Source organism: Marmota marmota, unplaced genomic scaffold (assembly GCF_001458135.2).
Source record: "Marmota marmota marmota unplaced genomic scaffold, marMar, whole genome shotgun sequence".
Classification (NCBI taxonomy): domain Eukaryota; kingdom Metazoa; phylum Chordata; class Mammalia; order Rodentia; family Sciuridae; genus Marmota; species Marmota marmota.
This window is the reverse complement of record NW_025999842.1, coordinates 61,852,413-61,877,704: the sequence shown is the minus strand read 5'-3', so window position 1 is coordinate 61,877,704 and position 25,292 is coordinate 61,852,413. Positions and strand designations below refer to the sequence as shown.

Here is a 25,292-nt window from a genome sequence, read left to right as displayed (position 1 = left end):
TCAGGGTGGCATCTTTATATCTCCATGAGTGCTTCATTCACCAACCTACCTTAAATAACTACACATCTAAGGCAAATGTAAATTTAGTATGTAAATACAGCTTGAAAACAATCCCAACTTCTCTTTAAAGCATAGAGCTGCCCTTAAGCCCACACTGTGTAGAAATTCTGGAAGTTACCATCTTCCAACTCAATAGAGCTTAGTAAGAATAGCAAAATCTCTAAAGAAATTTTATTCCTGCTCATAATAACTCAGCTTCCTGATCATCTCTTTTCCTGTATTGTTACTGTGTTTTGATAAATCTTGAATTCAAGGAAGTTGTACATGGGGAGTATTAGTAATGATCACATGCTGAATAACACTGGTTATAATAATAACACTCACTTATTCACTTACCATAGTAAGTGCATTTTTAAGCACTCACTCTTGGCCAAACTCTGTTAAGTACTTTTTGTGCATTATCACACTTGTTTCTCACAGCAACAATTACTTTTCTCATCTTAATAATTGAGAATACAAATAGACTTGGTGTAAGTTACACAGCAAGTGGCAGAGCTGAGAGGTTAGCTCAAGCTGTCTTATAGGAAAGTTCTAGCATGTAACTGCTAGACAGTAGTGACAAAATGGTAAACAGTATTTGAATGTTCAGAGTCTGTGCACACACATGGTTTGAGGACTGTTGGGAAAATAAATATGAAAATAGCTTGGTTTGTGCAGGGCAGAAACATGTTTATTATGTTTCCTGGGGTATAGGCTGTTGACAGAAAGTAGGCCCGAGAGAAGAGAGGCACTTGATTTCCAATAAACTATCTGCATTAAATATTCAGCTTTCCTGCTGCTTTGTGTGAGTTCACTACCAGAGGCATGGACAAACTGGCAATGGATCAGGCTAAGCATTAACAAATCTCAACATCTGCCCTACTGAAGGCTGTATACATTATCACCTGGGGAGAGCAAGAAACAGAACCTGTGCCGTACAGTTTCTGGGGGGCTGTAACTATTACTACCATGTTTAGATTATGATGCCAATCAGACTTGGGTCCGTAACTGATAGGAATTGATGTGGGTTAGTTTCATAAAGCTGTTTTATTCTAGCCCCAGTCAAATTCCTGGAAAATGTGAGCTCCCAATATAAACTAAATGGAAAAATGGGTAGTTCAGTACTTCTGTTATTGCTTATAGGATGGGTGTATATATTTCCCCTCTGATATCTAGAGAGCACCAAGGTCCAGGCCTCTGGCTAAGGAAGCAAAAGGAATCAAAGGGAAATTACTAAAGGCTGAGTCTGGCTGAAGGTTTCAGCCATCAGATGTAATACCAAATATAAAGAGAAGGGGCTAGAGCCAAATTCATTTTGCAACTGGAGTTCTCTGGGTGTTCAGCCTCTTTGTAATATACCGTTAATGTGATTAAAATGGAGGCATTTAGAGTTAACTGGTTGTTAGAATAAATTAGGGACATGAAAATTGGCAGGGTTTAGGTTTTGAAGAACTACATTTTGTCAGCTCTCCTTGAAATTTAATTACTCCAATATTAAGCTATTTTTTTCATGATGTGAAATTTGGCAGTGAACAAAATCAACAGGGCACAGCTATGCAGTAGAGAATTCTACTGCATTTTGGCAGAGTGATAGTGCTAAGAATGCTTCTTTTAAAAGATCTGAGAGAAAGCAACTATTAATCATTTAAGTTATTGCAGTGGGGGTCAAAAAGGTTTGTGCATGTGTGTGCATGTGCATGCACACGTGTGTGCATGTGTGTGCACACACAAAAAATAATTACACGTACACAATTCTGAGAGCCAATTTGGTGCAACAGATTTTTGATGCAATCTGTTCCCTTTAAGAAGTTTTCCACTATCTCCAAAAATAAAAAGCAGAAAAATTTCAACTAGCAGAAAACACATTTTAAATGTTCATATGACATACATTTATCTCATACATATGTACACAGAGGCACAGTCATAGAGAAAAAGCATGTAAAGAGTGAGATTGTGAAAGATGCATGTATATTTATTCCTATCATGCACATGGACACATTGACATTTTGGTTGCCTGAGTAGAAAGTAGACCTGGCTACTTTGGGATCTGTCAGATCTCAGGCAGGATAACTGGGTAACTCAGAGTGAAATCTTTGTAGAAGGTCCATATGAATGTTTCTTTCCAGTAGTATTTTTACCTCAGACTTCTGTTTTTTTTTTTTCTTTTTTCCCTTGGTTTGTCTTTATATCCTTAGACTCCTTAAGTCCCCAAAATGCTACCAAGTAAGGAACTGGTTTATTGGCCTATGAATTAATAAAAATTTCTGAATCAGCTATTTCCCCAAGAACAAATTTCTTCTCCTAAAAACATACAGACACACACATAAATTCATGACAGCACACAGAATGATCAGTTCTTCTGTATCTGTATATGAGTGTCTATGAAATTGGAAACAGCATTCATGTTCAAGTTTTAAAAGATTTCCCTGCAGGTTAGCCAAACAGTAACTTTGGAAAAAAATATATATCAAAGGCCACAAACTGCCTTTTGAATGATGCCCTTGCTAGCCATGAAAATAAGCTCTTTCCCATGTGCCTGAGGGCAGAACTAAAAATGAATCAGGCACTGGCCTTAATGGAAATCCAGTTTGGGGACTAGGAGAAATTTAATATGCTATGTCTTTTCTCTGAAATCATGACTATCCTCATGAAGGTTACAGCAAAAACTGTTTGGGGTGGGAAGTACCATGTGTAAAATATCTGCTGGGAAGAGGTCTTTGATTTACAATATTCCTGAAAATGAAGATTTTATTTCCTATGATATATCATTCTTAGTTTTGTTTCATGATTAGGAAAAAAAAAGCAAAGTGACCTATGGGTCTGGGAACTAAGTTCTCTCTAGTTTAGGCCTTGATTCTGTCTTGTTTATGACCTTGGCCAGATCACTTCTCTGATGCAGAATTCTTATCTGTAAAATGAGGGTGAACGTATCAGTTCTGTACCATTGAGGTTGAGAAGGACAAAGATTTTTAGATGTGAAATTATTTCAAAATTAACAAAGTGCTTCACAGATATGAGCTAAGATGTTGGGGATTAACATAGAGGGAAACTTATGCATGCCAGTCGGACATGCAGAGCTTCTTCCTACCTAGGAAGAAGGAAGGCTCCTGGGAAGGCCAGGGGGAACAGCTGCTGCAGCCTAAGGCTTGTGGGAGGAGACAGCAGTAAGTGCCTTTTCCACTACTGACTCCCAAGTGCCCACTTGGTTTGAGTACTACAAGGTCAATTTGAGTTTTAATTTCCTGTCTACAATGTTGATGTCATTAATGCTGAGAAACTTGTAGATCATTTAATATGCCAGTCTATAGGGTCTGAATTCTTTCACCCTTTTAGAGCTAATGTAATGAAAACAGAATGAGTCCATAATGATCCAAAACCCTAGGTGATTCTCCAGTTGATTGTAATTGTGAGTCTCTGACCTCTAAATCCATACAAAAATCTGCCACTGGTGGAACATTCTAACTAGAGCACAGGGCTGGAATGACTAGTGGGAGAACTTCAAGTGAAGGAGATTTTAATTCAGATTAGAACTCAATTCAGATTAGACCCCACTAATGAAGGAAAAGATTGCTACTCTAGGCCTCAGATGCTAACTGGAACAAGCTTTCTTCCTGTGGGAGTGAACTTCATTGCTTTTCCCAACAAAATTACTGGGATTCCAAATTACTAGCTCAATCACTAACCCCAAAATAGAATTTCTCTAAGTAGATCATCTTTCTATAAGTAGATCCATTACATACTTGTTTGTTCTGTTTATATATTTCTGTGTTTCATTCTTGCCTAACTGGGGGTAGATTTCTAGACTCAAATGTAACTTGATATTTTCATCCCTTGGCTTGGGGTGAGAGTGAAGCAGTAAAATGGTGATACCCTCCTTATACCCATCAACATCAGACTCTAGGTACTGTCTATCCCAATGAGCTCAAGGTCCCAAGTACATGATAATTTTGTCAAAATGTCATTGAATGATTAAAACATTGAGCAATCTAGGTAAATTATAAAGCCTAAGCTAAATACCAATGTGTATATATGCATATGTGTGTATATGTGCATGTAGATATGCACATGCATAAATGTGTGTATGTGTATGCATGTAGGTACTTATATACTCTGTAGCTGACTGTGTTGAAATTAAATAAAAGGTAAGAAGTCAATGAGTGCCATCTCGTGGAGAGACCTACCACTACATTTTCCAACTTATCTCCACTTAAAAAAAAAATTAATGCTGAACTGATATTCCTTGTAGTAAATATTTTCTTCCTGTCTTTTCAGGTTTCTCATATAAATGACTATGAATGTCCTCTAATTAAACACTGTCATGGTCCAGTGTGCCAGGGTACACCTTAGGGGATCAGGTGAGTCAATAGAAAACACATTCTCTACTGACTCAGCTCAGGCAAAAGTTCAAAAATTGTGAGAGTCATGACAATAGACTGAAGGCATCACAGTGTTTTAATGGGGGACACATTGTCTTGTGACCAGTTGATGTTGCTGTAGTTACCATTTCCTGGAGTATAGGCCCATCATATTGTAAACTCTCTGTCAAGCACAAAAATTCCATTGATCCTAAGACATATAGTTTTACTTTTTCTCAATAAACTAGCATCACGATCAATGAGCCTATCCTCATGTTCAATCATAGAAACAATAGTAATAAACACTTGGATCATTTGTGTGAGATGCTAATGGGCAAAAGCCTGCTTATTATGAGAAAGTGAGCTTACTTATTCCTAGTGCCCCCATGATTGGAGTATAGGTTCACATTATAGGTGAGAGGTGAAAGTCTAAGGGAAAAATAAGGTTCTCAGTATTTGTGAACCCAGTTAACAAATAAGAGTTCATCCCTCAGCATAGGGGTATAAAGTATTTTTATAGTTGTCACACAAAGAGGAATGGGAAAAGATAGCTTTGCCAGAGTTTTTGATAATAAATAAAAAAGGACATTACTGGTAGGAGGAGCTAACATGTATGCTTGCATCCATTCATTCAACAAATATGGAGAGCTAGCTCTGTGTACAGTCCTGGGACTAAGGATAATGGAAGAGAACAAACAGATAAGAATGGACAGAGTTCCCTGATTTCAAAGGACTTGTATTCTACTTGTGAAATACAGAAATTTAAAAAAAGTAAAATACATTGGCGGTTGTGGGATTATAAAAACTAAGGAGAAAAATCAAGTAGAGAATGGGGAGAAGGTCCCATTGGAGGGGGATGGTGTTGCAATTATACATAAGGTGACAAGGGAAGGCCTCACTGAGACATGAAGTTATGAAGGAGGTTAGAGGGGAAGTCTTGAAAATATGTTGGGCAGAAGCATTCCAGGCAAAAGGAACAATATAGAGAAAAGTCTGAGGCAATTCTGTGCCTGTCAGGTCAAGAAACAGATTTCCAGGCAACAGGCATTGGGATAAGTTCTTTTTTATTTTTTTGTATTTTATCTTATACCCGCTCTACAGCACATTGATGTAGAATTTGATATAAATTCCATTTTGCAGAGAAGAAACGCAGCCTACGAGGAGATTGCCCACTGTGCCAAAGCTGGCCAGTGCTGTAGTGTACTTGCTATGCAGCCTGGCCCTGGGCTTGATGTTTTACACACTAAGCCAACAGCTGAAGGGTTGATCAAAGGGATTTCTCTTGGAGGTTGGACAGCAAGAAGGGGCAGTGGACTCAGAAGGAAAGGGTCTGGTTGAGGAACAGCCTGGAAATATCTAAATACTCTCTTTTTAGAGATTGGTAAAAACACAACCATTCCTTTCTTTGCAGACTCTTTCTTTCATAAATCCTGGTATAGAATTTCAATATAAAATCTCTTCTGATTTTCCATATTTTTGATATTTAAATTAGGCCTTCTAAGGTTTTTCCTTCCTATTTTCAAAAGATAAGGAAAAGTTGCAGTCTTTGAAGTTAATTCAAAACTACTTGAAAGCCATTAAGTTGTCCTAAGAATCTGGTTTTGCCTCAGAGCAAGGTCTGGAAACCAGATTTTATGCTCTGTTTAAAACAGTGATAGATGTTAAATGTCTTCTTTCTTGACTGCTTTCTTATTATTTTTTAATTTTTAGTTCTCTTATCTCATTGGCTCCCTTTCATCTCTCATAGAGGAATCCCTCGGGATTTAGAGGATCACTACTTATTTAAGGGACTGCTCATGATGTAGCTAAGGAGATCTGCCATCAGCATTGTTAAGACAAATAATTACTATTGGAAATGATGACTGGAGGGCAGAATTTTGACAGGGCCAGGGTCAGGGGGAGAAGAAGGGGATCATGACTGGGCAACCAGGAATCGGGGGTGGGGGGAGGAAGTGAACTGCCTGAAGTGGCACCTCCAGAAAGGTCATGGTGCCCAAGTGCCAAACCCAAGCTGCTGCTTTAGCTGGGATCCTGGATGGCCTGCCCTTCTGGGATCTGCTTTCCTTGGACCTTTTCCTTAGGACCTGCTTTCCTTTCTTCCTCTCTCCAAATTTGTGGGTAGGAAATCAAATCAATAGTAACTACTGTTACTTGTACATGTGTGATTGTTAAACACTTCGAGTTGTTTGTCCTTATAAAGATCAGCATTTACAGGGGCTGGGGCTGGGGCTCAGTGGTAGCGCACTTGCCTGGCATGTGTGAGGCACTGGGTTCGATTCTCAGCAGCACATATAAATAAATAAATGTTTATTAACAACTAAATATATATATTTTAAAAATATCAGCATTTACAAAAGCTACAGAGAGATCAATAAATTTGGCCAGTCCCAGTGGCTCAGGAAGCAGAGTTAGGAGGATAGCAAGTTCAAAGTCAGCCTCAGCAACTTAGTAAAACCCTGTCTCTGAAGCTTGTCTGTTATGTATTATGGGATCACTTTGTGCCTGGGTGATGAGGGGTCCTAAAATGATCTGCATTTGAATTTTGAGCACCATAAAAAAAGAAGAAAAGGATTCCAAAGTCGAGCTTCCAGACATTGGAAAGGATGGAGTAAAGCAGTGTTGAATTTGTCCCTGAGACAAGACAGCATATCATTTATGGAGCACATACAGCTGCCAAGCTCCGTGTGAGGCTATGGAAATGATTGGCGTAGGTTGTTACCATCCCTTTCCTTTGACAAATGACCCTCATTTTTCGAAGTTCAAGTTGTGAAACAATGTCCCCAGCACATAGTTTTTTTTTAATTTTCCTTTTCTTCTTTTTGTTTTTTATTAAGGATAAAAAAACCTTAACAGACTCATATGATATGTTATGATCATATACATACCCAGTAGTGACTGTGATTTTTGAAACTAGATTTGATCTGTTCATTTGGAAACATGTCTTAGAAAATAACACGGTTTTGGTATGTCTAGTGTATATTTTATACTAAAACACCAAGATTTATCACTAAATTAAACCCATAGAGAAATCCTGCCATGGGTCACACAAACAAGCATCATATCTTTATTTCTACAAAATAAGACCATTGTCCATGAATAATGAATCAATTGCTTAAGGCAGTTTTCTTGTCTCTCCATTTAAAAAAAATATTTTTAATCCATATGAAACATGCTTAAATTCTTCATCTATTTCTTACTTAGGGCGATTTTTAGAATCTTCACCTTTTCTGTCTCTCCCGCAGGGTGGTTTGCTGGATATATGGTGCTTAGGATCGAAGGTGTCACCTCAGGGGTCATGAGATGAAAGTTCACATTGTTTTCTTTTTGTGAAAATCATTTTTTATGCTGGCTTAAATGGTGCCACTTGTTAGTAATGCATCACAGAATTGTTTTATTTTGAGCTAACCCACTCAAGAATTTTTGCTCACAAATTCCAATTTTTAAAACCAATTCTTCTCCATTATTAAAATCTATTAAACTTAATTTTAAAAGCATAAATGTAAAAATTATCCAAAGGAAACTATTCTATTTGTACTGATGAAATGTTGTTAATATCAAATTATCTTCTCTGTGTTTCAAGTTATTTTTTAATCTTGTTAAAGTTGGAAGGAAGTGATGGTACTAATGAAATAGTAAGTCCTGTGATGAGAATGGTTGAAACTAAGATGATATCGCATTGTCCTATTTTTGTATATCCTTGAAAATTTCCAAAATAAAAAAACTTAACTTCTTGCTTATACTTAGTTTTAGCCATCTCATTTAGAAAAAAAACACTATTTAAAAAAAAAATTCTTGCTGTTAATTGTCTTGTAAATTTACCAGAATTTCTCAAATTGAAGTCAACATTAAAATATTAAATTAAAAAGAAAAATTCAATGTTTTCATAATATACATTAACTTTGTTTGCCTATCTTGGGCATAACTTTCTTACATATAACAATATTGCCTTGAGTTTTATTCCTGCCATAGCAACAAACACACACACACACACACACACACACACCTATTTATTAGAAGAGTTGAATCAAAAGGTAAACATCCCTAGGTATCATTCTATGAAGGTAGCTAAATGTCACTGGCTGCAAAGACATTGATGGGACTATAATAAGCAGAAGAAATCACATTTACCAGACTTCCTCCAAGGAAAAGTGGTTAAAAGAATTACTTTGAAAAACCAGGGGATAAGAGTAGAGACACCCCAAGATGAATGTTGAGTATAGACAGGGAGGTCCTACCTGATTCTGAGGCTGTGGTCAGGTAATGGCAGGCATGTGCTTGCAGTGTGTAGGGCTTCTCTAAATCTTGGACTGAACTTCTTAGAACAGTTTGGCAGAGCCTCTAGTCCCTCCCTCTATGCCTTATCCTACAGAACGTATGACCCATCTCCTCAATACATGTTGAATAAATATTTTTAAAGGATTAGCTCAAAGAGGCAACAAATTACTAATGTGCTTACTTATTGAGGTGAACCCTAGTCCTCAAGGCAATTTGAAAAACAAATTAAGATGAATTTTAATCTTAAAATGAATTAAAATTAGAATATTGGAAAGAAACAATTGCATTCAAAAGACTCTCTTAGCGGGCAAGGCAGTAGGAAAGATGGTGGAATGAGATGGACATCATTACCCTCCGTACATGTATGACTGCACATGTGGTGCAATGCTACATGGTGTACAACCATAGAAATGTAAAGTTGTGCTGCAATTGTGTACAATGAAAAAGTGCATTCTACTGTAATATATACCTAATTAAAATTTTAAAAAGACTAACTCTCAAGATGTTCACCTCATTTTGGTTTACAAATTGTAACATTTCACATCCAGACTCCACTTGTCTTAACCACTAAATGTGCAAAGGCTTCAAAAGAGAAAATGCCCAACTAAAAAGAGGTAAAATGCCAAGGACAAATGACCACGCCACAGCTCAGAAAGCCTACCGGACTCTCCTGCAGAAAGTAAGACTCTCCCTTGGAGGATTTTACCCATGGTGTGTTGCTTGAGGTACTAAAGGCCTGTTTCCAACATTTTCCATGAGCATTGTAGACACAGTTTGCAGATATAAAGAACATCAAATTCAGCCAAGCAGTTCCAGGTTAACAGAAGGATAAATATAGTCATGACAGTGCTGGTTGTTTTTTTTTTTTTTTTTAATCTTCCAGAAGGCAAAAATGTGAAAGACATGGCCTTGATAGACCGCCACATCTTTCTCATCAGACTGTGGAAAATTAGTCTCCTCTTGTTAAATAGAAAAGGTTAGGATTTAATAGTTAATGAAGCCAAGGGAATCTGAATAGATAAGAGCTGCCTCTGTACAGGCTGCACTTGGACAAGCCCAAATCCTCTTATCTCTTTTCAGAAAGTCAGCTGTTTGAGAGATATTGTTTTAAGCAGCCAGGTGACAGGAACAGGAGCATATACAAGGAGAACCAGTAGCTTTTTGGAAGGTTGCAAAAGCAGGATACAAGAAGAGGTGCTACTTCTCAATTTTATTGGGTACTCTAACAACATACCGAATTTCCCCCCTGGATTCAAAACACTAATCCCCGGGTAGCTGAACTTTAAAATATTTACAGCATTATGGACATATTGTGAAATTCCTGTTCTCTCTTGTTGCTTGCACTGTTCTTTGTTCTGTATTCTTTCACTCTCAAGTTGCTCAGGGTAGGAAATGTTCTGAGTTGAAGGAAACTCAGGAGGAATGAAGAGAGGGTCACAGAGGAGTTCAAATAGTATGCCTTTGAACTAAGGGTTATTTAGGGCCAGTAAGATAAGTCTCTTGCCCCAATTCAATCTAGTTAGTTATTATCCCTTTCGTACTTACTTGTTTGCTCTGGAAAAAAAAAATCTATCCCAACCTCCCTAATTCTCCAGACAGCACCATGAGTATAGGTCATGATTAATAGGTCATGAGTATAGGTCATGGATTAAGCTTTATCCACGGCTCCCAAGCAAGACTCTTCCAATTCCCTGGGGACTGATGTGACAAATGCCTCCTAATGCTCCTACTTTTGTTAACTATACAAAACAACGCTCTTTCATTTTTCCCCATCCTTTCATTTTCAAATATTTCTTTGCTTTTCTTCCTACCATCTAGACTTTCACCCCAAAATTCTGCCCTCTCCCTCATCCTTTCTTATCCTATGTCTATAATGCCTAGAGCCCTCAGTTGCTTCTCTGAACATTCATTTCACATTCTTGCCTCAGCTGATGCTGGACTCATTCTGAGGACATTGTTTCTACCAATTACAGGGAACCCAATCTCAGTAACATGACCCAGCATACTTCTCACTCTCAAAGCTATGTCCAGGCCATGAGTTCTCCTCTCTCATGTGAAAAAAAAAATCTTTACTCTTTTGGGATTTGTGATACCCCACTTAATCACCAGCTCTCCTTGTCACCAAATTCCTTGATCTCTCTCTTTCTCATGCTTTAAAAGCACCTGTCATGCAGCCTTATTCTCCTGCCAAGCCCCACCTCCACACGGTTCATTTTCCTGTTCACATGTATCCTTGCAGCACCCTCTGCAAATTTTGGTCTTGCAGCTCCAATCATCTTCACCTTTCCTCACTTTAGCTCCTCATCCATGTGGTCTCATACTCAACGAGACCTATCTCTGATCACAGTGCCCTGCATGCTCCTCATTCACATTCAGGTACATAGGTACATAGCTTGTCCTTTGGTTCCTGTGTTCATCAGCCTCTTCCATGGCCTCACTCCCTCCACCAGGCCTCTGTCTTCCTGTCCATCAAGCACTCTTCATCCTTTCTCATGCAATTTGGAATCCTTGACATAGCACTATAGTCACTTTCTTTTACTGTTCTTGCCTGCTTGGCCTCTCATTTCACTTGTCCAGCTAAACCCTAACCTGAAGTCAACCTAGCTTTAAGTCTACTCCATCTTTACTTCCAACAACTGATGATTCTGATGAATATTATACAGCCAGGTATATTTGTGGCACTCAGATTTCATCGTCTCAGCCTCACTCTGGTCTTTTTAATGTTGGTCCTAGAGCCAGTTTGCTTTCCTCTGATTCCATGACAGGTGCCTCTGCTTCTAACAGGAGACTTGTTTGGATCTGATATGAGTTCCTGTCAAGTCATCTAGTCTCCAGAATCTGGGAATCACTTTAGATATTTAAAGTAAATTTGACTTCTCTGTCATGGTCCATTATGGATTGATTTGTGGTTTTATACATTAGATTAATCAGCGATTCTATGTTTCTCATTCTCAAGTTTACAATAAGCACTTCTCTATGGTTCTCATCTATTGCCTGTTCCATTGGGTGCTGGGAATTGTGCTAGCACTGAATACACACTGTGTTAAAATTTATTAGCGTTACCTATCAGCAAACAGTTCTAAATCCCATCTGGGTCACTTCCATAGACTTCAATTCCCGAATGCTCACTGCTCGTTTCCCTGTCCTGGTTGGAGTTTCTTCTAGGTCCCTGCTCCATCCTCATGGATCCTTCTGGCCCAGTCGACCCCAGCTGTATCCTAATGAAACAGGTATTCAATTTTAATCCTTCTGTGAGGTTCCATTCATGTAATATGAGAATCTTAGCAACTTCCTTCTCTTTTTTTTTGTCTAAATCAAAGTTAGATGTTCTAACTTCTTTGATGTAAAATGAAATAGTTGTCCTTGTAACCCAAAGTATTGATTAAAGTCCTCTGACTCTAGAGTAAAATTGAACTTGAAAGCAATTTATAAATTTATTTTAGGGCCAAATTATCCCTCTCCTGCATTTTATAAGGATATATCTTCATACATACTTTGTGCATAATTTTATATTCTTTTTATTTGAAACATAAATATTAAAATAGTATATCTTGCTGTTTAAGAACTCTGTGCTTCAATTCCATGTCTAGAGTTGAAGTTTTTCTCTTTTTCTGTTTATTGAACAAGCTATACCCCATTCTCCTTTTGAATACCTGGAATAAAATATACATCATTGAATTATTACAGCTAACAATTATCTTTTCCATTATTCAGTAATTTAATGATCAACTTCTTCTCAAACTAATGGGCTTCAATTTGCTTGTAACAATTCTGAAATGATAATAATAGTTCTGTGCTAATCATATCTTGGTATAAGAAGTGGCATTTTAAAATGAGTAAAGTGAGAGAAAATGAGAAACCAAAGATCACAAAGCAATTTGTTTAAGATATAAAAACAAGACCATCAACGCCTACACACTAAGAATTCCCCACTCAGAAGACATCAGATTTAAAAACTCCAAATGGCCAGGCTCAGTAAAGCATACCTGAAATCCAGTGACTCTGGAGGCTGAGGCAGGAAAATGGCAAGTTCAAGGCTACCCTTAGCAATTTAGCAAGGCCTTAATCAACTTAGTAAGACCCTACCTCAAAATGAAGAATACAAAGGACTGGGGATGTGGCTCAGAGATAAAGCACCTCTAGTTTCAATCTCTATTACCAGAACAGCAACAACCAGCAAACCAAACAAGCCAAACAAACTCCAAATGCAATTGCCAACATACTGACAAGGGAAGGACTGGCATTGTTCCTGTTCCTATTGAGCCCTACCCAGCCTTCAAGTCCCACTGAACCTACTGATCTCACCAGGTCATATAGATATTTCCCATTTGAATTAAAAAAAAACCCTTTTTTGGGGGGGCGGGGGGGATAGGGATAAGTCATTATTTAGCAAAGAACAGATAGGATCATAGGTGTCCTGTCAGTTGCATGAGGCACACATACTGTAAATGGTGGGGAAATTCCCAGCTGGATCCATCTTGTGAAAAGAACGATAAACAAACCAGATGGGATGATAAACAGGGAAGCTGGGTCATTTTACCAGAAAAAGAAGGAAGTTAGGTTGACCCCCATAAGCACAAGACCATTGACTCAAAAGCATATATATTTTTTTAATTTTTTAGCTTTCGGCGGACACAACATTTTTGTTTGTATGTGGTGCTGAGGATCGAACCCGGGCCGCACGCATGCCAGGTGAGTGCGCTACCGCTTGAGCCACATCCCCAGCCCCAAAAGCATATTTTTGCTTAATAAAAAAGCTTGGGAAGAGAAATGCTGTCATATCACAATTCTACAACACAGGAGAATATTACAATAAGCATGTACCGATTCAATCAAATAATTTTTGAGTGACATAACAATGCAAGGTTTGCACCAGAATGCAAGCAGACTGGCAGTGTTTCTCATTTGAACTAAGTGTATCATCCTTATTTAAAGCAGCAGCTTCCCCCAAACCTTGGGAATCTCATATTAGAACTCACAGTCACTCATAGAAGGGCTATAACAAACTATTATCTGCCTCTAAACTCACATATGTCAAATCCCTCACCTGGTGTCAAAATCTATTCCTACAACACAGTTCAGTTTGAGTAACTTCCTTTCTCAAAAGTCTACAATGGCTTTGTCCTCACCAGGAGCAAGTTTCTAGCACAGAGTTCCAACTTCTCCATTCTGTAGCACCTTTCTGACCTTTCTGCTTCCTCACCCAGAGCTCCTTTGAATTAATCATGAATTTCCCTCCCTTTAGCTTTGCTCAGGCTGTTCCTACAGCTTGTTTCATTTTCTTTATCTCTCTGTGTCCTAAGATCCTTTAGTCCTTGTTCTAACATTCCCTCCATGAATCCTCTATTAATACTCCAACTCAAAAGTTCCCTGGAACTCCCAAGTTCCGTCACACTCAAAGATGCTGCCTACTGCCTGGTGTGGGAGTTACTTGAACTCGTGTCTGATCTCCATCCATAGTTTCCTATGTTCTTGGGTCTCCTACAGGAGTGGTGCTCCAACTTAGCAAGCATCAGAGGGCTTGTTATAGCACAAATTTGTGGACTTCACCTCACAGCTTCTGATTCAGTAGTTTTAGGGTAGGGGTCAAGAATTTACATTTCTAGCAAGTTCCCAGGCGTTGCTATGCTGCTGGTCAGGAAACCCTTGTATTATGGGCCTGACATAATGCTTTAGACATAGTAGGTTCAACAAACACTTACTGAATAATCAGGGAGCAGGCATGCTGTTAGCCATGCTTTTCAACTAAAAATAAGTTATTCCATTAAGACTTACAATAGAATGTCTAAAAATATAGATAAGATGGGTTTTATTTCAGATTATGAAGAGAAGCAGAGTTTTAATAAAGTGAAAATATTGACAGATTCATGGTTAAGTCTCATTCAATCTATTCTGCTCTGTACTGGGACTCTTGAGAGTTGGGGTGATAGATGAATAAAGAAGGGAAAGGAATGAAAGAAATGAAAGAAAGAAGGGAATTGGAAGGAATGAAAACTGCAAATTTCCTCAAAGACTCATGTCAATTGGAGTAGTTCCTACTTTGCCAACAAGGAAATAGGAGCTCCAAAATGTCACATAGCATGCACAGCACAGAAACAGAGCTCCAGGTTTTCAGTTTGCCAGGTTTGATGCACATTCTGCTCTGCTTGTGGCTCTTCTACAGAGTCAGTAACATCTTATGTGGAACTGAATACCAGACATTAAGAAAATATTAGGATTGAGCCCAGGAAAGCAACCAAAAAATTCCCAATTTATTTTGAGTCATAATGAGTAGATGGCAAATACATCATGTACACTCTGTATGTCATTCACTATTCCCTAGGCACCATAATGATGTGCTTCCTAGGCTGAAACATGAAACTCTGGCCTCTGCCTTCACCTGGTCAAGAATCAAGGCTCTGTGGTATTATCTGCCCTGCTCCCCTTTCAAATATGCATGTGGCCCTTTCCAGCTCTTTGGGAGAAATGGGAGAGATTAGAGCTGCTGCCACCCAGAGGTAAGAATAAGTCCATGAAACTAATTATCAGGGAAGGTCTATATCTGGAAGTAGGGAGAAAAGTTTTATGAATCTCTGTACATCATTTGTCTGCTTTTGGAGATAAAAAGACAAAACAGATCTAACATGACAGTCGAACAGAAGATTGCTGGCATAACATAGAGTATGGGGTTGGTTGGGTTTTTCGTCTCATGAATAAAAAAAAAAAATGAAATCCACAGATAAAAAGGCTTGTGGGAGCAAAGTAACAGGATTTATTCAAATAGTAGAAAGAATTAAAGCAGAACTCCTGAAAGAGGAAAGGTCTCAAGAGACAGTTTCTAGTGAGTGGTTATTGTCTAGAGGTTTATATGAATCGACAGGGTTAAGGAAGTTAGGCTGTGACCCAAATCTGGGTATGGCTCTCAGTGTCCACGAGCTCTTCACTCACCCTTTGGTCCAATCAGGTTACTGTGCCTTTTGGGAAAGAGGGTCTGGGCACTAGGCAATGGATGTCTCAATATCAGTTTTTCTGCTTACATAGGAGTTGGCCTGACCTTAATGGGGCCCAGCTTGTATCTGTGGTCTCTCACCCCTCTCAGTTTCTTCTCTGAGCATCCCAGCTCTTTCTTATGCTGTATTGGGCCCAGACAGCCCTCTTATGACAGGGACAGCTTAGGGAGGGTGTTGCCCAGTAGCAGTGGTTACTTGGCTGGAAACTTGGTGGAGATGCAAGGTCTTAGGTGCTATGTCAATGTACTGAACAAGAGACTTGGGGGGGTGTGCAGGGGACCTAGTAATTTGTACTTTAACAAATGGCCCTCCAGGAAATTATTCTTTAAGATATAATTTAAGCTTTTATTATCCATTTGTGGAAACTGTTTTGTAATCAAACATGTATGATACACCCCTACCAGAAACAGAGACTGAAATTACAGCAACTGTACATACGAGAATATAGCCATGTTCCTCCAGAGTTGAAACCAAGGGGCAGGGTTAAAGATGATGTACATTTAGGAAGAAATAATTATTAAATTTAATAAATACATTATTAAATTTAATAAATAAATAAATTCTAGAAGCCAGAATTTGTTGTTGTTTCTGTTGTTATATTATATCCAGCTTGACAAATATAAAACACCATGTATATTTTATGTAGATGTCACATGAATATTGCATTTCATATGCAAGTGTGTTTAAAAAAGAAATGTGCAGCATTTGAGAAAATAAAAATTCAGAAAAGCACATAAAAGACTCAAATATACAGCATATTTACAGAGGACAAGACTACTATAAAGATGACCATTTTCCCCAAGTTAATTTATAATAATAACTGGTCAAAATTTCACCATGCTTTACTTTTTGTTAAAGAAGGGATGAAAGCAAAAACTTCTGAAATTCTTCTGGAAGATTATATAAAATTAGCCAAGAACTCTCTCATATGTAAGAGCAAATGTACCAGCTATCATTACCTGACACTAATAAGACATTATTATATTACAATAGTGTGGTAATTTAAAGGCCAAGAAATCACAATACAGAAAACTACATAGATAAATTCATATGATGCAGGCTAAAGTTTAAGAACCACAGCTAGTATTTTACTAATCGACAAATAGGCAATCGTCCACGCTTCAGTTCTCTTTTCAAGGTCTGCCACCAAATCATCAGCAATTAATGGTTCAAGCCAAAAATCTCTAAGTAGTCTAAAGTTTTCTGACATCAAAATATCTTTATTTTGGGGGTAGTTTTTAAAAAATGCAAAAGCTTTTTTTCCTCCTGATAGTTTTGTTATTTTTACAACTTTGTGTTGTATTGAATATATATTTGAAAACAAATATTTAAATCATGATATGAAAAAGACTGCAACATAAAATGTTGAAAGATCATTTAAATTATCACCATACCTAACATTTATTTTAGAGTAGAAAAAACAGGTTCAGAAGTGTTACACGACTCCCTGAGATCCTAGCACCCTGTTCATTCTCTTCCCTCCATCTGTCTTTCAAGAGACACTCTTTCATGAGGCACTTCGCTTTCACTGAGTTTGTGCATAAGAAAAAAAAAAGGCTAAATAATAATAAGTACAAAATAATAAATAGCTAGTATCTTTAATTTATCTTGGCCATCATTTAACATTACAATCCATATCTAGGTATAATATCTCTGCTAGTAATTAAGCATGTCGTTCTTTAGGTCATTTTAAGTGTTTAATTTTTTTCAGTTTTATAAGTTGCTGAGGTTATGAACTATCTGTCGAGACTCTGAAAATATTTAAGACTCTTATTCCCCAAAGATTCTTATTTGATTTGGGCACACACACACACATGCCTGCACACACACCTTACGTGATCCTGCATCTAAATCCAGAATTTTCCCTTTGAACTCTGTCAGTGAACCCCCAGAGGTTCCACAGACTCCAGGTTAAGACCTTGTACTGTAAGAAGTCTCATTTAACATCAAGGGTAAGGAAACATCCTCCCAGGGTTATCTTTTTCAGCTAAAGACCTGTTTGGGAAACTCTTTTGCTCCTCCATGAATGTCACGTAAGTAACAGTCCCCCATGTTTTCCTCACTTCAACACCTTGTTTCCAACTGACCCTATATTTGCTAATGTCCAACAGTAGTGTCTTGGGGCAGATCTTTCAGTTTTCCCTCTGTGGACATCCTATCTCCTTCTCCACATGAACTCCTGCCCTGTGAATATTATTGATGGCATATCCAATTTTAATTTTAATATACTTCATTTACTAGAGATAAGCAAGACATACAACTCTCTGCTTGTGTGCTGGACATAACAGATGAAGCAGAAATTATATGCACATTTGAAAGTCATGTTAATTTTAGGATTTTGTTCATGAATGAGTTGCTGGAGCCTCTCTTTTTCACTTATTTTCTCCTTTGTGACTCTGACTCTCAAAATGATAGAATTCCCAATGAGCAGTCACAAAGAGCAGATTAGTCTAAAATGTGTTCTAGTAAAGAAGCTCATCCAGAGTTAATGCCAAGGGACATGTCACAGCAGATTTAGTTTGCACAATAAATAAAGAGCTTGAAGAAGCCCAAAGGCAGGGTTTTGAGGTGGGCATAGAGTATGCCCTGGGTGGTGAGAACGGTGAGAGCTACAAACCTTACAGACCAAGAAGACGATGACAGTGTCTAAAATCCGTTATGTATATTGATACTTTGATGCAGTCATCCTGTGTTAGGAGGTCCCAGGTGAAACTGTGATGATGCTATCTAGTTGTAGTAGCTCTAGAAGCCATTAACATAGGTTGATTTGGTGGGTCACATAACAGAAAGCAAAATTCATAGGACCCATCATGGTATGTGAACGGAAGTGGGTTAAGCAGGTAAGTAGAGGAGGGCCAATCAACTGCTTGGCTCAGTGGGAAGCACACCAAGGGATCCACACTGCCAAATGTCATTAAATGGCAGCAACAGGAAGATTTAGGGAACTGATGAGTAGGTAGATCTCAGTAAATCAAGTTTATTTATTTTTTTCTCAATTTCCTGAAAATTATTTTAAGAAAAATAAAGGACCATTACTATCTAGATTGGAAAAAAAAATCTAGTCTTGCTTTGAAAGTATTTTGTAAAAGATCTGAAAGCCTCTGGCAAGTAATGAGGACTATGTAAAATAAGCTAAATAAAAATTATTTAAAAATCAATTTAAAGCTAGAAGATCATTTTTCAAAAGGGCCTCCTTTAAAAGTGAACCATCTTTGAAGCTCTAGGTTTCATAGTCAATAATCTTTATTATGTATGTTTTGAGTAACTAGATACAGCTAATGTATTCATTATTCATGACAATTGTACACTGCATCATTTTAATCTTCATAATCCTTTATAGACATTAACTAATTTACCTGTAGTAGGGCCCCTGGAGAGTGCAGTATTATTTCTGTTACTGGGCAAGCAAAGGAATTAATGCAAGGTGAAGGGCTGTGATTCTCTAAGGCCTATTTCTAAGCACTGATTCAGCTGAAATATCGAAGACAAACTGTTGGCTGTGAGCAACAGAAAGATAAAATATTTGCCAGTTTGATTGGGAAGTGTTGCTGCTGTTTACTTACTCTAGAAAGATTAAATGAAGCAGGGATCTGGAGGCAATTAAGAGCCCGGCATGCATTTTCACTTTAACACTGTGATTATAAGGCCAGACTTTTGCTACCTGCAGAGAGTCACAAGGAGTGTTGCAAGTCCTTCTCCCTGGGGGGATAGAGACAGTTTTGCTTTCCTTGGAGCTCCTTGTACCCTTTCTGCCTGAGTCATGATAGAACCTCCTCAAAGTGGGCATCTGCACAATGAGGCTGCTCACAATGCTCTCTCTTCCTTTCCCTCACCATTTGTGAATTTCTTTTGATCAATCGTATTCATTGTGATGGAAAACAATTTTGCATGAGAACTTCCTAACATGTTGGAAGTCAGTACTCAAAGGTCTGTGTACATATGGATTTTAAGTGCAGTAACTGTCCTCTTGGTATCTGTGAACTGTGGGGCCCCTGGGTTCTCAGAACCCAGAGAATACTCTGAGCTTACCTCAAAGTGTTCCCTTCCCACTTCTTCCTAGAGCCAATGAAACTCTATGACCCTCTCTTGCTGATCTTTTTTTCATTTCTTTTTTTTGTTTTCCCTAGAAATTGTAATGATGAAACTGATTAGAAGTTGATTTTGGAGGAACTGGTAGGATATTAAAATTGTGTATCTCTATATCCCCAACGAAGCCAAATCCTTCCTTTGGAGTTTTCCTGTATTGGCTAATCCAGTTTTAACGCAGAGGGTGTTGAGTAGGTTGTATAGGTTGGCAGTTTCACGATATAATAATTATGTGAATTTGGGAACTCAGGCAAATTTTTCCATTTCTTTTAGTTTTAGCTTTCTTATCTATAAAATTGGAGTGATCAAAGTATTGCCTGATTCATCTTAAGCATTACAAAATTGTGACTTTTCTCACTTCAGAGCAATTTTAATTTGACAATTAAATATATCTTAAATTTAGATCTTTTTAACAGACTGTTTTCCTTTGATTTGTTTTTTAAATAAATATTTACTATTTTTTATTTCTTACTGTTTGAATGATATTAAAGAAAATATCACCCTTCATAAGAACAAAAACTGGCTTTTCTATAATTCCCTAAAATTTTGTTACCAACATCATACCGGAATCTCTGTAGCTTTATGCTACCTCTGTCTACTGTTACTTCCTTTTTGGAAATTCCCCTTCAAAAACATTTCAACATTTCCCAACATCTTCCTCTCAAACTTTCAAATCCATCCCTCTGGCTGAACTTAGACTTTCTTCCATTTCTTTAAAGTCCATATAGTTTCTGAAAGCTAGAGATTAAAAAAAAAGAGAGAGAGAGAGAGAGAGTGGTCTGTCCACAAGAGATTATAACAATAAAGAGAAGAGGAGGGGCACTGAGGGGAGAGATAGTTCATCTTGATCCTGGTAGGAAAGAGAGGACTTTAAATACCAACACCTAAAATTTCTTTTATTTCTATTCTTGCTGGAGTTGCTTCTCTTGAGATGCTGTCAGCAGAGAGGCACAGCAGTGGGGAACCCTGTGCATTAACCGTGGCACAAGCATGCTCACAGGGTGACAAACATTTTAAAAGCTAGTAAATAGCCAGTGGTTGGAAAAAACAGAGGTAAGACCCAACAGGAGGGCAGAAGTGTCAGTAAGTATTCAGGGGCTCAAGGGGGATCACAGAGTCATCTTAAAATGGCATCTTTCAGGGCTGTGCAGACAGGAGCAGAGACCTTCATCCTTTTCACAAGTCAAGGTTGCTGTCCTGTGACAAGCTGAGAGTAGCCTCTTGAGTTTCAGAGCAGTGAAAGGTTGTGTGTGATAGGAACTGGATACAGGGTTGTCTGGTGCCCTGAGCTAAACAGCATAGAAAGAAAAAGCTGGAGGGAGCAACTGCTTTGGGAAAGTTGGTTGTTTTGAGAACAGCTCAAATTTGGGGGGAAAATATGGTAATATCACTTGAGTAAAATACTTGATATTAATACCCATAAATCTTTCTTAGATGAGAATACAAATGTTGAAACTTGCAGAGATGAGGTCTATTCTTTTTTATGCTTTTCCCCCTGAAATATAGTCTTTGTGTTAAAGGAAAAAACTGCTAAAATAATAACCAACTCTATAAACTACTCTAAAAATTTTTATAAAATTAAAGCAACTATTGAAAATTCTCCTATCATTTTTAGTAGCTTTCTTGTCACTTATATTAAATTAGGTTTTGGTCTGGCTTGGGGATATTACTTTCTTTCTCTCTCTTCTTATAAGAACCTATCTTGATTCTTCCAAAGGCAGAAAATAATTCATTTCACTTAATACTATTTCTCAAATATCTGTCTGTATTTACTCCTCTATAAATAGTCTGTCATCGTTTGTTCCTTTTATGTATGTTAGAGGCATTTTCCCTACTATAGGAAGTAAAACTCTACGAATATCCCCAAACCAGTCATTGTAAATCTGAACTCCAACAAAAACATGTGAGAAAGTTAATCTTTTTGTTCCTAAAAGGACAAATACAGAGAAGCTGAAATGAATGAGGGTGGGAATGTGAGGGAAGTACAATACAATACAAATGTGTAGCATTTAATTATGAAATTGTGGTAAAGAGGTGAAGCCAACCTTTACTTTCCTTTGATACATCTAAAAACCACCCACCTGAGCTCCTTTATGTATGAAAGAGCTTGAGTACATCTTTGGGTTAGTGCAGAAAAGGAAATGGGATTCATCAGACTCAGAAGGTAGAGCCCAAAGTATCCATGAGAACATAATCTTGGAAGAAGCTACAGCAACCTTAAGAAAGGGAATGGATTTTCTCTGGATTATGATGTAGGATTTGAGGCCAATCATACCATGGACCTAATGGGACAGCATAACCCCAAATGTAGCTGATCAGGAGTCTAAGGCCCTGACTAGGTCCCATGCCTAACTTGGCCACACACTAGCTGGTTAATAGTGGTAGATACAATTTAGAGCCCAAGGTTCCTCATCAGTAAAATGGGAATAATATTTTTGTAACTCCCAGTCTAATAATCTATTCAGGGTCACTAATGGATACTGAAGTATGTAAAATATTGTTGAAAAAAAAAGAGACAATCTCACGGTAGCAACACCATGTTACTTTTAGCTTATAAAAGAAAATGCATCTTCATAATTGATAAAATAGGCAGATAGTATCTTATCAAATGACCCAAATTAACATCACCAGCAATAATGGAACAGAGATCTTGTGGAAGAGCAACTTTGTTTTGGGGGATGCATGTTGAAGTATTTATCAGTGAAGTATTATGCTACCTATAACTTACTTTATACTATAAAGATAGAAAATAAGTGGGGCCAAACATTAATGATCAGTGGATAAAGGCGAAGGGTATATGGAAGTTTATTGTACTATGCTTTCAAATTTTCAAAATAAAATGTATAATGTCTGAATAATTATAAATAAAGCACTTGGTAGTGTATCAGGCACCGTGTCTGTGCTTACTTAGTTCATGTTAGTTAACCTTTTCCTCTGCTAAGTTTGCTCACTTCTCCCTAGTCATGATAAGCACCCACAATGTTTTTTTTTTTTTAAATATTCTTAGGTCTAGTTACATTGACCTAAACAAAAATAGTTTCTGAAAAAGCATTAAGCAGAAAATGGCAGAGTACTGTAGAAATGCCAGGAATGGCAATAACTGGCAGCTCTGTAAGGTTGCTCTGTTTCCTAAAAGGGCCATCTTAAAATGGTAAGTATTAAGTATTTTGCAAAATTAAGAGGAAGAAATCAGTAGTTTAGAAAAAAACAATAGCCAGAATATTACCATTTCTCAAATAAGAAAATAGAGCATTTATCTCATAGTAATGCAAAATCATGATTTTTTTTCTTAGAACCCTCACCCCAGGGTAATTGCTGTATATATTATAAACTTTTACCCAAAGGTAAATTGTCATTATTATTTTATTCAGATGAATAAAATATTATTAATTTTTATCCATATGATCTTATTAATATAATTATTTTAAAATTTATATTGTTAATATGAATATACCTTATTCATATGAATAAAATAATAATATTAAAAGTTATTATCAGAATCACTATCCTCTATGTTCATGACTGTGAAGTTCTAAGGAATTGAGAAGGAAAAAGGAAAACAATTTACCATTTGAAAAAACTAATTACTGAATAGGCAGATCTTGAGTAAAAACCATCATGCTGAAGATTTCTAAAGACATGGTTGGACAAAGAACAGGGCAAATGTGTTCAAATGGATAATGTAGCATATGGTAAGTTAGGGGAGAGAGGATGGCTAAACTCTGATTGCAATAGAACAGTAAATTAACATTTAAAAGATCTTATGCAATATGATATTCAGAGTGGAATAAGTATAAATAAAATGTGGGAACATGGGAAATCCAGTAGCTGGAAGGCATTAAAGCCTTGGTCTTAGATTTTGGTCTTGGATTTAGGAAGAAATTGAGAGTAGAATTTTATAAGAATTCTAAGAAAGGAAATACAGTGACAAAGTGATACTTGGAAAGAAAAGTTTTTCAAATGTTTTAAATAGATCATGGATAGAGCAGATTCAAGGAGATAAAGATCTTGTTTGGAAAGCAATGTTAAGACAGAGACAATGGATGTTTGGAGAGCACAGAAGGATTGCTTTGCTGGATTTTGAGTGTGTGGGAACCAAAGAAGGCTGAAATGATCTGAAGGATATTGAGATTCCCAGAAAGCACAGGAAGGAAAGATGGTCCTATGTGAGCCTGGAGTGGGTTTTCTGAGGCTAGAAACCAGGGTAATATTACACCCATTGCTTTTACTCTCCTGTCCCTCTCAGTCATCATTGCAAAACAGCCAGTCCTTGTCTTCAATTCTGGTCCTCCTTCTTCCCAAACCTGCTGTGAAAGGCTCTTCTCTGAATCTCTGAGCTGCATGGGCTCCAGGTGCCTGCTTGCAGCCTCCCAGGACTGGCTGGGGCAGGGTCAGTGCCTGGGTGATTAGTAGCTTGCTGAGGTATGCACTTTAGCCACTGCTGCTCCTGTTTCTCTGTTGTTGTTTGGTTTTGGAGGATTTCAAATGATAATTGATTTTTAAAATGTTTATTGCTCTCTCTTGCCCTTTCCTCACAAAGAAAAAAATGAGTCCCCTGCAAATGTTCTCTCTCAATCCAGTTGTGTGGCACAACCATAGGTATGTGTACACAGAATAGATGACTGGGTTGCTGTCCTCTCCTGGAACTGCTGACCCTCTATGGGGTCACCCTCTCCACACAATGTGTGGAGTTCTCTCTCTCTGCTGCTCAGAGTCTTGGGTAGAAAAGATGTTAGTCCTTTTTGTGATTGTCACTCAAACTAGCAGGGTACTCACACAACTCTATATGATATCAGATCATCTATTTATCATGAACATGGTGGTTTTTCACATGGAGCTAGGCTGGCAGAGAAATTTATGTGACACACAGTATACACTGTACTTATATGGAATCTTTGGAAGTAAAATATGTCCAGAGCTTTACCCCATAACTCATAACTTACCCATTCTATGTGGACATATTTAGGATCATTGGCCTCTTGTGAATACAATGAAGACTGAAGACATAAGGAGCATGAATACATGATCATGTCCTATAGGGTCTTTTCGTCATATTGTCCCTGCCTTATCTTGCCATTACATGTCAGTATTCAAATTTCAAAGGTAACTGGTATAAATAACTTAGTTAGGTTCTCTTACCTCTTCTGGGCAGAGGTTGTCATGCCAGAACACCATAGTCATAACTGGTTGGGTTGTTTTTGTATCATTCTTTTCCCTGGTTCCCAATCAATGGGGTGGGGAACAGCTGGGCTGGGGTTTCTCTCCCTAGCAGAAGGTTGTGGGATGAACATTTTTAGCAAGAGGAGGCCTCTGAATATGGCATGCCTGATAACCTGCATATCCCCAACACCTGTCTCCCAGCCAGTGTGTGGGATGCTACACTCCAAACTCATTTTGTACTTTGCTACTGTTTTTATCTGTTGGTTTATGTGTTTTCTGCCATTGTTGATGTTTCTCCCTTCACTTCAATTGCCAAAATTCTACCTACCCTTAAAATACAATTAAAACTGTCCAAGAAGTGTTCCATGCTTATCTGGGGGGGGGGGGG

The 25,292-nt window shown here is 37.8% G+C and overlaps 1 long non-coding RNA gene across 3 annotated transcripts in view; it reads left to right on the top strand.

Annotated features, from left to right (window-relative positions):
• LOC125615498 overlaps window positions 1–25,292 on the top strand; it is a 263,521-nt gene that overhangs the window by 214,849 nt on the left and 23,380 nt on the right. For all 3 annotated transcript variants that reach the window (XR_007346118.1, XR_007346117.1, XR_007346119.1), the window contains exons 4-6: window positions 4,312–4,394; window positions 14,992–15,166; window positions 19,786–19,831. This is a non-coding gene — a long non-coding RNA (uncharacterized LOC125615498). The remainder of the gene's footprint in view (window positions 1–4,311; window positions 4,395–14,991; window positions 15,167–19,785; window positions 19,832–25,292) is intronic.